This window comes from Oncorhynchus mykiss, chromosome 15, assembly GCF_013265735.2.
Source record: "Oncorhynchus mykiss isolate Arlee chromosome 15, USDA_OmykA_1.1, whole genome shotgun sequence".
Lineage (NCBI taxonomy): Eukaryota > Metazoa > Chordata > Actinopteri > Salmoniformes > Salmonidae > Oncorhynchus > Oncorhynchus mykiss.
The window spans coordinates 41,430,000-41,444,686 of NC_048579.1; the positions used below are offsets into that span (position 1 = coordinate 41,430,000).

Genomic DNA, 14,687 nt, shown 5'->3' on the forward strand with positions numbered 1-14,687 from the left:
AGTTTGTAGGTCAAACCGTTCGGAAGCTACAGCCATTTGTATGAGAAGACTGATTTTCGGGATGTGTCATGTTTTGACAAACATTGTTCTCGCTCTGCCGCATTTCACCAAAGATGCAGAGGTGTGACATCAGCGGTTATGAAGGTTTGAGAAGCATCCAGTGCAAAAAAAGTGACATTTCTAGTTTAAAACAGACAGATTCCAATGGGGATTTTTTATTTTATTCATGTACCGGTGCGTCAATCGGATCAAATGAAATGAGATCCAATTGATTTTGATGTCTACTTTTTAATTTTTTTAATCTACATTCGCTCTTTCTTCATTTGTTTCTTGCTGTTACAGCTAATGAAGATTGAATCTGATGAATTACAGAGTATTTGAACTAAAACCTGGTCAACTGCTTGGAAGACAGCTATGCTCACAAGTATACCACCAACACTCACGTTATTCACTGTGGCCTGGCACCATCGACCTGTCAATCCAAATCCTCACCGTCATTACTGGCGACTGCAATAAAAATGCCTTTAATGCCGTTCAAATCCCGGACGAGCCCATGTGTAGAGCCTTTAACAATCTGAAAGAGGCGGTTCTTGGGCAACAGTTTGGAGTGCAGACCAAGGTGGATGAGTGATAAAGGCAATGGATTGCTAATCCATTGTGCTCTGCACTCGTGGGTTCAGCATCGCACAGCATTTATTCATTTCTTCCTTGGTTAAAAAATCTGTCATTTTAACCGGTACATAGATTACCTTCAGACGAGTGTCGTGACCCTTGTGGGGGTCGTAGAGCAAAACTGAGATAGTCAAACAATTTTGTAGGTCAAACCGTTCGGAAGCTACAGCCATTTGTATGAGAAGACTGATTTTCGGGATGTGTCATGTTTTGACAAACATTGTTCTCGCTCTGCCGCATTTCACCAAAGATGCAGAGGTGTGACATCAGCGGTTATGAAGGTTTGAGAAGCATCCAGTGCAAAAAAAGTGACATTTCTAGTTTAAAACAGACAGATTCCAATGGGGATTTTTTATTTTATTCATGTACCGGTGCGTCAATCGGATCAAATGAAATGAGATCCAATTGATTTTGATGTCTACTTTTTAATTTTTTTAATCTACATTAGCTCTTTCTTCATTTGTTTCTTGCTGTTACAGCTAATGAAGATTGAATCTGAAAGACTCAGCAGATGAATTACAGAGTATTTGAACTAAAACCTGGTCGACTGCTTGGAAGACAGCTATGCTCACAAGTATACCACCAACACTCACGTTATTCACTGTGGCCTGGCACCATCGACCTGTCAATCCAAATCCTCACCGTCATTACTGGCGACTGCAATTAAAATGCCTTTGATAAAACGGCTCGTTGGTCTAGGGGTATGATTCTCGCTTCGGGTGCGAGAGGTCCCGGGTTCAAATCCCGGACGAGCCCATGTGTAGAGCCTTTAACAATCTGAAAGAGGCGGTTCTTGGGCAACAGTTTGGAGTGCAGACCAAGGTGGATGAGTGATAAAGGCAATGGATTGCTAATCCATTGTGCTCTGCACTCGTGGGTTCAGCATCGCACAGCATTTATTAATTTCTTCCTTGGTTAAAAAATCTGTCATTTTAACCGGTACATAGATTACCTTCAGACGAGTGTCGTGACCCTTGTGGGGGTCGTAGAGCAAAACTGAGATAGTCAAACAATTTTGTAGGTCAAACCGTTCGGAAGCTACAGCCATTTGTATGAGAAGACTGATTTTCGGGATGTGTCATGTTTTGACAAACATTGTTCTCGCTCTGCCGCATTTCACCAAAGATGCAGAGGTGTGACATCAGCGGTTATGAAGGTTTGAGAAGCATCCAGTGCAAAAAAAGTGACATTTCTAGTTTAAAACAGACAGATTCCAATGGGGATTTTTTATTTTATTCATGTACCGGTGCGTCAATCGGATCAAATGAAATGAGATCCAATTGATTTTGATGTCTACTTTTTAATTTTTTTAATCTACATTAGCTCTTTCTTCATTTGTTTCTTGCTGTTACAGCTAATGAAGATTGAATCTGAAAGACTCAGCAGATGAATTACAGAGTATTTGAACTAAAACCTGGTCAACTACTTGGAAGACAGCTATGCTCACAAGTATACCACCAACACTCACGTTATTCACTGTGGCCTGGCACCATGGACTGCAATAAAAATGCCTTTGATAAAACGGCTCGTTGGTCTAGGGGTATGATTCTCGCTTCGGGTGCGAGAGGTCCCGGGTTCAAATCCCGGACGAGCCAATGTGTAGAGCCTTTACCAATCTGAAAGAGGCGGTTCTTGGGCAACAGTTTGGAGTGCATACCAAGGTGGATGAGTGATAAAGGCAATGGATTGCTAATCCATTGTGCTCTGCACTTGTGGGTTCAGCATTTATTCATTTCTTCCTTGGTTAAAAAATCTATCATTTTAACCGGTACATAGATTACCTTCAGACGAGTGTCGTGACCCTTGTGGGGGTCGTAGAGCAAAACTGAGATGGTCAAACCGTTCGGAAGCTACAGCCATTTGTATGAGAAGACTGATTTTCGGGATGTGTCATGTTTTGACAAACATTGTTCTCGCTCTGCCGCATTTCACCAAAGATGCAGAGGTGTGACATCAGCGGTTATGAAGGTTTGAGAAGCATCCAGTGCAAAAAAAGTGACATTTCTAGTTTAAAACAGACAGATTCCAATGGGGATTTTTTATTTTATTCATGTACCGGTGCGTCAATCGGATCAAATGAAATGAGATCCAATTGATTTTGATGTCTACTTTTTAATTTTTTTAATCTACATTAGCTCTTTCTTCATTTGTTTCTTGCTGTTACAGCTAATGAAGATTGAATCTGAAAGACTCAGCAGATGAATTACAGAGTATTTGAACTAAAACCTGGTCAACTGCTTGGAAGACAGCTATGCTCACAAGTATACCACCAACACTCACGTTATTCACTGTGGCCTGGCACCATCGACCTGTCAATCCAAATCCTCACCGTCATTACTGGCGACTGCAATAAAAATGCCTTTGATAAAACGGCTCGTTGGTCTAGGGGTATGATTCTCGCTTTGGGTGCGAGAGGTCCCGGGTTCAAATCCCGGACGAGCCCATGTGTAGAGCCTTTAACAATCTGAAAGAGGCGGTTCTTGGGCAACAGTTTGGAGTGCAGACCAAGGTGGATGAGTGATAAAGGCAATGGATTGCTAATCCATTGTGCTCTGCACTCGTGGGTTCAGCATCGCACAGCATTTATTAATTTCTTCCTTGGTTAAAAAATCTGTCATTTTAACCGGTACATAGATTACCTTCAGATGAGTGTCGTGACCCTTGTGGGGGTCGTAGAGCAAAACTGAGATAGTCAAACAATTTTGTAGGTCAAACCGTTCGGAAGCTACAGCCATTTGTATGAGAAGACTGATTTTCGGGATGTGTCATGTTTTGACAAACATTGTTCTCGCTCTGCCGCATTTCACCAAAGATGCAGAGGTGTGACATCAGCGGTTATGAAGGTTTGAGAAGCATCCAGTGCAAAAAAAGTGACATTTCTAGTTTAAAACAGACAGATTCCAATGGGGATTTTTTATTTTATTCATGTACCGGTGCGTCAATCGGATCAAATGAAATGAGATCCAATTGATTTTGATGTCTACTTTTTAATTTTTTTAATCTACATTAGCTCTTTCTTCATTTGTTTCTTGCTGTTACAGCTAATGAAGATTGAATCTGAAAGACTCAGCAGATGAATTACAGAGTATTTGAACTAAAACCTGGTCAACTGCTTGGAAGACAGCTATGCTCACAAGTATACCACCAACACTCACGTTATTCACTGTGGCCTGGCACCATCGACTGCAATAAAAATGCCTTTGATAAAACGGCTCGTTGGTCTAGGGGTATGATTCTCGCTTCGGGTGCGAGAGGTCCCGGGATCAAATCCCGGACGAGCCCATGTGTAGAGCCTTTAACAATCTGAAAGAGGCGGTTCTTGGGCAACAGTTTGGAGTGCAGACCAAGGTGGATGAGTGATAAAGGCAATGGATTGCTAATCCATTGTGCTCTGCACTTGTGGGTTCAGCATCGCACAGCATTTATTCATTTCTTCCTTGGTTAAAAAATCTATCATTTTAACCGGTACATAGATTACCTTCAGACGAGTGTCGTGACCCTTGTGGGGGTCGTAGAGCAAAACTGAGATGGTCAAACCGTTCGGAAGCTACATCCATTTGTATGAGAAGACTGATTTTCGGGATGTGTCATGTTTTGACAAACATTGTTCTCGCTCTGCCGCATTTCACCAAAGATGCAGAGGTGTGACATCAGCGGTTATGAAGGTTTGAGAAGCATCCAGTGCAAAAAAAGTGACATTTCTAGTTTAAAACAGACAGATTCCAATGGGGATTTTTTATTTTATTCATGTACCGGTGCGTCAATCGGATCAAATGAAATGAGATCCAATTGATTTTGATGTCTACTTTTTAATTTTTTTAATCTACATTAGCTCTTTCTTCATTTGTTTCTTGCTGTTACAGCTAATGAAGATTGAATCTGAAAGACTCAGCAGATGAATTACAGAGTATTTGAACTAAAACCTGGTCAACTGCTTGGAAGACAGCTATGCTCACAAGTATACCACCAACACTCACGTTATTCACTGTGGCCTGGCACCATCGACCTGTCAATCCAAATCCTCACCGTCATTACTGGCGACTGCAATAAAAATGCCTTTGATAAAACGGCTCGTTGGTCTAGGGGTATGATTCTCGCTTCGGGTGCGAGAGGTCCCGGGTTCAAATCCCGGGCGAGCCCATGTGTAGAGCCTTTAACAATCTGAAAGAGGCGGTTCTTGGGCAACAGTTTGGAGTGCAGACCAAGGTGGATGAGTGATAAAGGCAATGGATTGCTAATCCATTGTGCTCTGCACTCGTGGGTTCAGCATCGCACAGCATATATTCATTTCTTCCTTGGTTAAAAAATCTGTCATTTTAACCGGTACATAGATTACCTTCAGACGAGTGTCGTGACCCTTGTGGGGGTCGTAGAGCAAAACTGAGATGGTCAAACAAGTTTGTAGGTCAAACCGTTCGGAAGCTACAGCCATTTGTATGAGAAGACTGATTTTCGGGATGTGTCATGTTTTGACAAACATTGTTCTCGCTCTGCCGCATTTCACCAAAGATGCAGAGGTGTGACATCAGCGGTTATGAAGGTTTGAGAAGCATCCAGTGCAAAAAAAGTGACATTTCTAGTTTAAAACAGACAGATTCCAATGGGGATTTTTTATTTTATTCATGTACCGGTGCGTCAATCGGATCAAATGAAATGAGATCCAATTGATTTTGATGTCTACTTTTTAATTTTTTAATCTACATTAGCTCTTTCTTCATTTGTTTCTTGCTGTTACAGCTAATGAAGATTGAATCTGAAAGACTCAGCAGATGAATTACAGAGTATTTGAACTAAAACCTGGTCAACTGCTTGGAAGACAGCTATGCTCACAAGTATACCACCAACACTCACGTTATTCACTGTGGCCTGGCACCATCGACCTGTCAATCCAAATCCTCACCGTCATTACTGGCGACTGCAATAAAAATGCCTTTGATAAAACGGCTCGTTGGTCTAGGGGTATGATTCTCGCTTCGGGTGCGAGAGGTCCCGGGTTCAAATCCTGGACGAGCCCATGTGTAGAGCCTTTACCAATCTGAAAGAGGTGGTTCTTGGGCAACAGTTTGGAGTGCAGACCAAGGTGGATGAGTGATAAAGGCAATGGATTGCTGATCTATTGTGCTCTGCACTCGTGGGTTCAGCATCGCACAGCATTTATTCATTTCTTCCTTGGTTAAAAAATCTGTCATTTTAACCGGTACATAGATTACCTTCAGACGAGTGTCGTGACCCTTGTGGGGGTCGTAGAGCAAAACTGAGATGGTCAAACAATTTTGTAGGTCAAACCGTTCGGAAGCTACAGCCATTTGTATGAGAAGACTGATTTTCGGGATGTGTCATGTTTTGACAAACATTGTTCTCGCTCTGCCGCATTTCTAAAGATGCAGAGGTGTGACATCAGCGGTTATGAAGGTTTGAGAAGCATCCAGTGCAAAAAAAGTGACATTTCTAGTTTAAAACAGACAGATTCCAATGGGGATTTTTTATTTTATTCATGTACCGGTGCGTCAATCGGATCAAATGAAATGAGATCCAATTGATTTTGATGTCTACTTTTGAATTTTTTTAATCTACATTAGCTCTTTCTTCATTTGTTTCTTGCTGTTACAGCTAATGAAGATTGAATCTGATGAATTACAGAGTATTTGAACTAAAACCTGGTCAACTGCTTGGAAGACAGCTATGCTCACAAGTATACCACCAACACTCACGTTATTCACTGTGGCCTGGCACCATCGACCTGTCAATCCAAATCCTCACCGTCATTACTGGCGACTGCAATAAAAATGCCTTTGATAAAACGGCTCGTTGGTCTAGGGGTATGATTCTCGCTTCGGGTGCGAGAGGTCCCGGGTTCAAATCCCGGACGAGCCCATGTGTAGAGCCTTTAACAATCTGAAAGAGGTGGTTCTTGGGCAACAGTTTGGAGTGCAGACCAAGGTGGATGAGTGATAAAGGCAATGGATTGCTAATCCATTGTGCTCTGCACTCGTGGGTTCAGCATCGCACAGCATTTATTCATTTCTTCCTTGGTTAAAAAATCTATCATTTTAACCGGTACATAGATTACCTTCAGACGAGTGTCGTGACCCTTGTGGGGGTCGTAGAGCAAAACTGAGATGGTCAAACAATTTTGTAGGTCAAACCGTTCGGAAGCTACAGCCATTTGTATGAGAAGACTGATTTTCGGGATGTGTCATGTTTTGACAAACATTGTTCTCGCTCTGCCGCATTTCACCAAAGATGCAGAGGTGTGACATCAGCGGTTATGAAGGTTTGAGAAGCAGCCAGTGCAAAAAAAGTGACATTTCTAGTTTAAAACAGACAGATTCCAATGGGGATTTTTTATTTTATTCATGTACCGGTGTGTCAATCGGATCAAATGAAATGAGATCCAATTGATTTTCATGTCCACTTTTTAATTTTTTTAATCTCCATTAGCTCTTTCTTCATTTGTTTCTTGCTGTTACAGCTAATGAAGATTGAATCTGATGAATTACAGAGTATTTGAACTAAAACCTGGTCAACTGCTTGGAAGACAGCTATGCTCACAAGTATACCACCAACACTCACGTTATTCACTGTGGCCTGGCACCATCGACCTGTCAATCCAAATCCTCACCGTCATTACTGGCGACTGCAATAAAAATGCCTTTGATAAAACGGCTCGTTGGTCTAGGGGTATGATTCTCGCTTCGGGTGCGAGAGGTCCCGGGTTCAAATCCCGGACGAGCCCATGTGTAGAGCCTTTACCAATCTGAAAGAGGTGGTTCTTGGTCAACAGTTTGGAGTGCAGACCAAGGTGGATGAGTGATAAAGGCAATGGATTGCTAATCCATTGTGCTCTGCACTCGTGGGTTCAGCATTGCACAGCATTTATTCATTTCTTCCTTGGTTAAAAAATCTGTCATTTTAACCGGTACATAGATTACCTTCAGACGAGTGTCGTGACCCTTGTGGGGGTCGTAGAGCAAAACTGAGATGGTCAAACAATTTTGTAGGTCAAACCGTTCGGAAGCTACAGCCATTTGTATGAGAAGACTGATTTTCGGGATGTGTCATGTTTTGACAAACATTGTTCTCGCTCTGCCGCATTTCACCAAAGATGCAGAGGTGGGACATCAGCGGTTATGAAGGTTTGAGAAGCATCCAGTGCAAAAAAAGTGACATTTCTAGTTTAAAACAGACAGATTCCAATGGGGATTTTTTATTTTATTCATGTACCGGTGCGTCAATCGGATCAAATGAAATGAGATCCAATTGATTTTGATGTCTACTTTTTAATTTTTTTAATCTACATTAGCTCTTTCTTCATTTGTTTCTTGCTGTTACAGCTAATGAAGATTGAATCTGATGAATTACAGAGTATTTGAACTAAAACCTGGTCAACTGCTTGGAAGACAGCTATGCTCACAAGTATACCACCAACACTCACGTTATTCACTGTGGCCTGGCACCATCGACCTGTCAATCCAAATCCTCACCGTCATTACTGGCGACTGCAATAAAAATGCCTTTGATAAAACGGCTCGTTGGTCTAGGGGTATGATTCTCGCTTCGGGTGCGAGAGGTCCTGGGTTCAAATCCCGGACGAGCCCATGTGTAGAGCCTTTAACAATCTGAAAGAGGCGGTTCTTGGGCAACAGTTTGGAGTGCAGACCAAGGTGGATGAGTGATAAAGGCAATGGATTGCTAATCCATTGTGCTCTGCACTCGTGGGTCCAGCATCGCACAGCATTTATTCATTTCTTCCTTGGTTAAAAAATCTATCATTTTAACCGGTACATAGATTACCTTCAGACGAGTGTCGTGACCCTTGTGGGGGGTCGTAGAGCAAAACTGAGAACGACATTGTGTTTGTGAGTGTCTCCCCTTTCCATGGAATGGTCAAACAATTTTGTAGGTCAAACCGTTCGGAAGCTACAGCCATTTGTATGAGAAGACTGATTTTCGGGATGTGTCATGTTTTGACAAACATTGTTCTCGCTCTGCCGCATTTCACCAAAGATGCAGAGGTGTGACATCAGCGGTTATGAAGGTTTGAGAAGCAGCCAGTGCAAAAAAAGTGACATTTCTAGTTTAAAACAGACAGATTCCAATGGGGATTTTTTATTTTATTCATGTACCGGTGCGTCAATCGGATCAAATGAAATGAGATCCAATTGATTTTGATGTCTACTTTTTAATTTTTTTAATCTACATTAGCTCTTTCTTCATTTGTTTCTTGCTGTTACAGCTAATGAAGATTGAATCTGAAAGACTCAGCAGATGAATTACAGAGTATTTGAACTAAAACCTGGTCAACTGCTTGGAAGACAGCTATGCTCACAAGTATACCACCAACACTCACGTTATTCACTGTGGCCTGGCACCATCGACCTGTCAATCCAAATCCTCACCGTCATTACTGGCGACTGCAATAAAAATGCCTTTGATAAAACGGCTCGTTGGTCTAGGGGTATGATTCTCGCTTCGGGTGCGAGAGGTCCCGGGTTCAAATCCCGGGCGAGCCCATGTGTAGAGCCTTTAACAATCTGAAAGAGGCGGTTCTTGGGCAACAGTTTGGAGTGCAGACCAAGGTGGATGAGTGATAAAGGCAATGGATTGCTAATCCATTGTGCTCTGCACTCGTGGGTTCAGCATCGCACAGCATATATTCATTTCTTCCTTGGTTAAAAAATCTGTCATTTTAACCGGTACATAGATTACCTTCAGACGAGTGTCGTGACCCTTGTGGGGGTCGTAGAGCAAAACTGAGATGGTCAAACAAGTTTGTAGGTCAAACCGTTCGGAAGCTACAGCCATTTGTATGAGAAGACTGATTTTCGGGATGTGTCATGTTTTGACAAACATTGTTCTCGCTCTGCCGCATTTCACCAAAGATGCAGAGGTGTGACATCAGCGGTTATGAAGGTTTGAGAAGCATCCAGTGCAAAAAAAGTGACATTTCTAGTTTAAAACAGACAGATTCCAATGGGGATTTTTTATTTTATTCATGTACCGGTGCGTCAATCGGATCAAATGAAATGAGATCCAATTGATTTTGATGTCTACTTTTTAATTTTTTAATCTACATTAGCTCTTTCTTCATTTGTTTCTTGCTGTTACAGCTAATGAAGATTGAATCTGAAAGACTCAGCAGATGAATTACAGAGTATTTGAACTAAAACCTGGTCAACTGCTTGGAAGACAGCTATGCTCACAAGTATACCACCAACACTCACGTTATTCACTGTGGCCTGGCACCATCGACCTGTCAATCCAAATCCTCACCGTCATTACTGGCGACTGCAATAAAAATGCCTTTGATAAAACGGCTCGTTGGTCTAGGGGTATGATTCTCGCTTCGGGTGCGAGAGGTCCCGGGTTCAAATCCTGGACGAGCCCATGTGTAGAGCCTTTACCAATCTGAAAGAGGTGGTTCTTGGGCAACAGTTTGGAGTGCAGACCAAGGTGGATGAGTGATAAAGGCAATGGATTGCTGATCTATTGTGCTCTGCACTCGTGGGTTCAGCATCGCACAGCATTTATTCATTTCTTCCTTGGTTAAAAAATCTGTCATTTTAACCGGTACATAGATTACCTTCAGACGAGTGTCGTGACCCTTGTGGGGGTCGTAGAGCAAAACTGAGATGGTCAAACAATTTTGTAGGTCAAACCGTTCGGAAGCTACAGCCATTTGTATGAGAAGACTGATTTTCGGGATGTGTCATGTTTTGACAAACATTGTTCTCGCTCTGCCGCATTTCTAAAGATGCAGAGGTGTGACATCAGCGGTTATGAAGGTTTGAGAAGCATCCAGTGCAAAAAAAGTGACATTTCTAGTTTAAAACAGACAGATTCCAATGGGGATTTTTTATTTTATTCATGTACCGGTGCGTCAATCGGATCAAATGAAATGAGATCCAATTGATTTTGATGTCTACTTTTGAATTTTTTTAATCTACATTAGCTCTTTCTTCATTTGTTTCTTGCTGTTACAGCTAATGAAGATTGAATCTGATGAATTACAGAGTATTTGAACTAAAACCTGGTCAACTGCTTGGAAGACAGCTATGCTCACAAGTATACCACCAACACTCACGTTATTCACTGTGGCCTGGCACCATCGACCTGTCAATCCAAATCCTCACCGTCATTACTGGCGACTGCAATAAAAATGCCTTTGATAAAACGGCTCGTTGGTCTAGGGGTATGATTCTCGCTTCGGGTGCGAGAGGTCCCGGGTTCAAATCCCGGACGAGCCCATGTGTAGAGCCTTTAACAATCTGAAAGAGGTGGTTCTTGGGCAACAGTTTGGAGTGCAGACCAAGGTGGATGAGTGATAAAGGCAATGGATTGCTAATCCATTGTGCTCTGCACTCGTGGGTTCAGCATCGCACAGCATTTATTCATTTCTTCCTTGGTTAAAAAATCTATCATTTTAACCGGTACATAGATTACCTTCAGACGAGTGTCGTGACCCTTGTGGGGGTCGTAGAGCAAAACTGAGATGGTCAAACAATTTTGTAGGTCAAACCGTTCGGAAGCTACAGCCATTTGTATGAGAAGACTGATTTTCGGGATGTGTCATGTTTTGACAAACATTGTTCTCGCTCTGCCGCATTTCACCAAAGATGCAGAGGTGTGACATCAGCGGTTATGAAGGTTTGAGAAGCAGCCAGTGCAAAAAAAGTGACATTTCTAGTTTAAAACAGACAGATTCCAATGGGGATTTTTTATTTTATTCATGTACCGGTGTGTCAATCGGATCAAATGAAATGAGATCCAATTGATTTTCATGTCCACTTTTTAATTTTTTTAATCTCCATTAGCTCTTTCTTCATTTGTTTCTTGCTGTTACAGCTAATGAAGATTGAATCTGATGAATTACAGAGTATTTGAACTAAAACCTGGTCAACTGCTTGGAAGACAGCTATGCTCACAAGTATACCACCAACACTCACGTTATTCACTGTGGCCTGGCACCATCGACCTGTCAATCCAAATCCTCACCGTCATTACTGGCGACTGCAATAAAAATGCCTTTGATAAAACGGCTCGTTGGTCTAGGGGTATGATTCTCGCTTCGGGTGCGAGAGGTCCCGGGTTCAAATCCCGGACGAGCCCATGTGTAGAGCCTTTACCAATCTGAAAGAGGTGGTTCTTGGTCAACAGTTTGGAGTGCAGACCAAGGTGGATGAGTGATAAAGGCAATGGATTGCTAATCCATTGTGCTCTGCACTCGTGGGTTCAGCATTGCACAGCATTTATTCATTTCTTCCTTGGTTAAAAAATCTGTCATTTTAACCGGTACATAGATTACCTTCAGACGAGTGTCGTGACCCTTGTGGGGGTCGTAGAGCAAAACTGAGATGGTCAAACAATTTTGTAGGTCAAACCGTTCGGAAGCTACAGCCATTTGTATGAGAAGACTGATTTTCGGGATGTGTCATGTTTTGACAAACATTGTTCTCGCTCTGCCGCATTTCACCAAAGATGCAGAGGTGGGACATCAGCGGTTATGAAGGTTTGAGAAGCATCCAGTGCAAAAAAAGTGACATTTCTAGTTTAAAACAGACAGATTCCAATGGGGATTTTTTATTTTATTCATGTACCGGTGCGTCAATCGGATCAAATGAAATGAGATCCAATTGATTTTGATGTCTACTTTTTAATTTTTTTAATCTACATTAGCTCTTTCTTCATTTGTTTCTTGCTGTTACAGCTAATGAAGATTGAATCTGATGAATTACAGAGTATTTGAACTAAAACCTGGTCAACTGCTTGGAAGACAGCTATGCTCACAAGTATACCACCAACACTCACGTTATTCACTGTGGCCTGGCACCATCGACCTGTCAATCCAAATCCTCACCGTCATTACTGGCGACTGCAATAAAAATGCCTTTGATAAAACGGCTCGTTGGTCTAGGGGTATGATTCTCGCTTCGGGTGCGAGAGGTCCTGGGTTCAAATCCCGGACGAGCCCATGTGTAGAGCCTTTAACAATCTGAAAGAGGCGGTTCTTGGGCAACAGTTTGGAGTGCAGACCAAGGTGGATGAGTGATAAAGGCAATGGATTGCTAATCCATTGTGCTCTGCACTCGTGGGTCCAGCATCGCACAGCATTTATTCATTTCTTCCTTGGTTAAAAAATCTATCATTTTAACCGGTACATAGATTACCTTCAGACGAGTGTCGTGACCCTTGTGGGGGGTCGTAGAGCAAAACTGAGAACGACATTGTGTTTGTGAGTGTCTCCCCTTTCCATGGAATGGTCAAACAATTTTGTAGGTCAAACCGTTCGGAAGCTACAGCCATTTGTATGAGAAGACTGATTTTCGGGATGTGTCATGTTTTGACAAACATTGTTCTCGCTCTGCCGCATTTCACCAAAGATGCAGAGGTGTGACATCAGCGGTTATGAAGGTTTGAGAAGCAGCCAGTGCAAAAAAAGTGACATTTCTAGTTTAAAACAGACAGATTCCAATGGGGATTTTTTATTTTATTCATGTACCGGTGCGTCAATCGGATCAAATGAAATGAGATCCAATTGATTTTGATGTCTACTTTTTAATTTTTTTAATCTACATTAGCTCTTTCTTCATTTGTTTCTTGCTGTTACAGCTAATGAAGATTGAATCTGATGAATTACAGAGTATTTGAACTAAAACCTGGTCAACTGCTTGGAAGACAGCTATGCTCACAAGTATACCACCAACACTCACGTTATTCACTGTGGCCTGGCACCATCGACCTGTCAATCCAAATCCTCACCGTCATTACTGGCGACTGCAATAAAAATGCCTTTGATAAAACGGCTCGTTGGTCTAGGGGTATGATTCTCGCTTCGGGTGTGAGAGGTCCCGGGTTCAAATCCCGGACGAGCCCATGTGTAGAGCCTTTAACCATCTGAAAGAGGCGGTTCTTGGGCAACAGTTTGGAGTGCAGACCAAGGTGGATGAGTGATAAAGGCAATGGATTGCTAATCCATTGTGCTCTGCACTCGTGGGTTCAGCATCGCACAGCATTTATTCATTTCTTCCTTGGTTAAAAAATCTGTCATTTTAACCGGTACATAGATTACCTTCAGACGAGTGTCGTGACCCTTGTGGGGGTCGTAGAGCAAAACTGAGATGGTCAAACAATTTTGTAGGTCAAACCATTCGGAAGCTACAGCCATTTGTATGAGAAGACTGATTTTCGGGATGTGTCATGTTTTGACAAACATTGTTCTCGCTCTGCCGCATTTCACCAAAGATGCAGAGGTGTGACATCAGCGGTTATGAAGGTTTGAGAAGCATCCAGTGCAAAAAAAGTGACATTTCTAGTTTAAAACAGACAGATTCCAATGGGTTTTTTTTATTTTATTCATGTACCGGTGCGTCAATCGGATCAAATGAAATGAGATCCAATTGATTTTGATGTCTACTTTTAAATTTTTTTAATCTACATTAGCTCTTTCTTCATTTGTTTCTTGCTGTTACAGCTAATGAAGATTGAATCTGATGAATTACAGAGTATTTGAACTAAAACCTGGTCAACTGCGTGGAAGACAGCTATGCTCACAAGTATACCACCAACACTCACGTTATTCACTGTGGCCTGGCACCATCGACCTGTCAATCCAAATCCTCACCGTCATTACTGGCGACTGCAATAAAAATGCCTTTGATAAAATGGCTCGTTGGTCTAGGGGTATGATTCTCGCTTCGGGTGCGAGAGGTCCTGGGTTCAAATCCCGGACGAGCCCATGTGTAGAGCCTTTAACAATCTGAAAGAGGCGGTTCTTGGGCAACAGTTTGGAGTGCAGACCAAGGTGGATGAGTGATAAAGGCAATGGATTGCTAATCCATTGTGCTCTGCACTCGTGGGTTCAGCATCGCACAGCATTTATTCATTTCTTCCTTGGTTAAAAAATCTATCATTTTAACCGGTACATAGATTACCTTAAGACGAGTGTCGTGACCCTTGTGGGGTTCGTAGAGCAAAACTGAGAACGACATTGTGTTTGTGAGAGTCTCCCCTTTCCA

General features: G+C 42.2%; 16 non-coding genes across 16 annotated transcripts; all 16 read left to right on the plus strand.

The window, feature by feature from the left end:
* Positions 1-1,356: 1,356 nt before the first annotated feature.
* trnap-cgg lies at positions 1,357-1,428 on the plus strand. Its single transcript has one exon. It is a non-coding gene; the product is annotated as a tRNA-Pro (tRNA).
* Positions 1,429-2,195: 767 nt separating this feature from the next.
* Positions 2,196-2,267, plus strand: trnap-cgg. The gene has a single exon. It is a non-coding gene; the product is annotated as a tRNA-Pro (tRNA).
* Positions 2,268-3,043: 776 nt separating this feature from the next.
* On the plus strand, positions 3,044-3,115 carry trnap-ugg. The gene has a single exon. It is a non-coding gene; the product is annotated as a tRNA-Pro (tRNA).
* A 767-nt stretch (positions 3,116-3,882) lies between these two features.
* On the plus strand, positions 3,883-3,954 carry trnap-cgg. Its single transcript has one exon. It is a non-coding gene; the product is annotated as a tRNA-Pro (tRNA).
* A 786-nt stretch (positions 3,955-4,740) lies between these two features.
* Positions 4,741-4,812, plus strand: trnap-cgg. The gene has a single exon. It is a non-coding gene; the product is annotated as a tRNA-Pro (tRNA).
* Positions 4,813-5,614: 802 nt separating this feature from the next.
* Positions 5,615-5,686, plus strand: trnap-cgg. Its single transcript has one exon. It is a non-coding gene; the product is annotated as a tRNA-Pro (tRNA).
* A 788-nt stretch (positions 5,687-6,474) lies between these two features.
* trnap-cgg lies at positions 6,475-6,546 on the plus strand. The gene has a single exon. It is a non-coding gene; the product is annotated as a tRNA-Pro (tRNA).
* Positions 6,547-7,336: 790 nt separating this feature from the next.
* On the plus strand, positions 7,337-7,408 carry trnap-cgg. Its single transcript has one exon. It is a non-coding gene; the product is annotated as a tRNA-Pro (tRNA).
* A 790-nt stretch (positions 7,409-8,198) lies between these two features.
* trnap-cgg lies at positions 8,199-8,270 on the plus strand. Its single transcript has one exon. It is a non-coding gene; the product is annotated as a tRNA-Pro (tRNA).
* Positions 8,271-9,113: 843 nt separating this feature from the next.
* trnap-cgg lies at positions 9,114-9,185 on the plus strand. The gene has a single exon. It is a non-coding gene; the product is annotated as a tRNA-Pro (tRNA).
* An 802-nt stretch (positions 9,186-9,987) lies between these two features.
* trnap-cgg lies at positions 9,988-10,059 on the plus strand. The gene has a single exon. It is a non-coding gene; the product is annotated as a tRNA-Pro (tRNA).
* A 788-nt stretch (positions 10,060-10,847) lies between these two features.
* Positions 10,848-10,919, plus strand: trnap-cgg. Its single transcript has one exon. It is a non-coding gene; the product is annotated as a tRNA-Pro (tRNA).
* Positions 10,920-11,709: 790 nt separating this feature from the next.
* On the plus strand, positions 11,710-11,781 carry trnap-cgg. Its single transcript has one exon. It is a non-coding gene; the product is annotated as a tRNA-Pro (tRNA).
* Positions 11,782-12,571: 790 nt separating this feature from the next.
* trnap-cgg lies at positions 12,572-12,643 on the plus strand. Its single transcript has one exon. It is a non-coding gene; the product is annotated as a tRNA-Pro (tRNA).
* Positions 12,644-13,473: 830 nt separating this feature from the next.
* On the plus strand, positions 13,474-13,545 carry trnap-cgg. The gene has a single exon. It is a non-coding gene; the product is annotated as a tRNA-Pro (tRNA).
* Positions 13,546-14,335: 790 nt separating this feature from the next.
* Positions 14,336-14,407, plus strand: trnap-cgg. The gene has a single exon. It is a non-coding gene; the product is annotated as a tRNA-Pro (tRNA).
* The last annotated feature ends 280 nt before the right edge of the window (positions 14,408-14,687 follow it).